The following is an 863-nucleotide window of genomic DNA, read 5'->3' on the forward strand; positions in this document are numbered from 1 at the left end:
TGAAGCTTCCCACAGTGAAAAGGCGCGTTCACGCGCCCAAAGCATCTATCCAGATGCCCATTGTTTGTGATGATGACAGCATTACATGCTGCCTTGTAGTCATTCTGCACAAAAGCGAAGTTAAAATGAGTCAAAGAATAAAGGAAAGAGAAAGCTCTATACAGGGAAGATGATGGCACTGTGAGAGCAATTGCCGGAGGTTTAAAAATCGAATATGCGCCGCGCCACAAAGCCACGTGCAGAAAACAGAAGGGGGTGACCGGGCGCATGTACGAGAGGGAAAGAATGAAGGCAATTGATTGGGTGTATGGGGTAGGGATGTGTATGTGTCGAGGGGCATGAGGGTAATCACTGGAACTCGAAAAATCGAGTTTGAACCATGCGGTGGAAGCGACACAAACAAAATGATAAGCTGGAAGACAATGGCAGTGTGAGAGTGGTGGGGGGATGTTTAAAAATCGAATATGTGCTGCACAACACAGCTGCGGTGACGAAAAATCGAACAATGACAGAAATCGAGCAGTGTGAGGGTGATCGCCGGAAGTCGAAAAATCAAGTTTTGAACCATGGGGTTGGAGTGACACGAAGAAAAGGACAAGCAACACTACGTGCTGCCACGTAGCCATAGCTGGACTGGGAAAAATCAAAAATCATCCTAAGGGTGAATCTTAAAGGTGATATGAGAAAAGAAGAACAAAGAATGGGTGTAGGAACAAGCTTACAATGTTTAGGAAGGTAGGTAGCAGGAGGGCGGTTGGCGGAACGTGAAAAATCAAATTTGAGCTGTGGTGGAGTGACACAAAGAAAACGACAAGCAGCACCATGTGCTGCCACATAGCAATGGCCAAGTGTATGGGTAGGGA

This window comes from Laccaria bicolor, genomic scaffold, assembly GCF_000143565.1.
Source record: "Laccaria bicolor S238N-H82 LACBIscaffold_28 genomic scaffold, whole genome shotgun sequence".
NCBI classification, from domain to species: Eukaryota; Fungi; Basidiomycota; class Agaricomycetes; order Agaricales; family Hydnangiaceae; genus Laccaria; species Laccaria bicolor.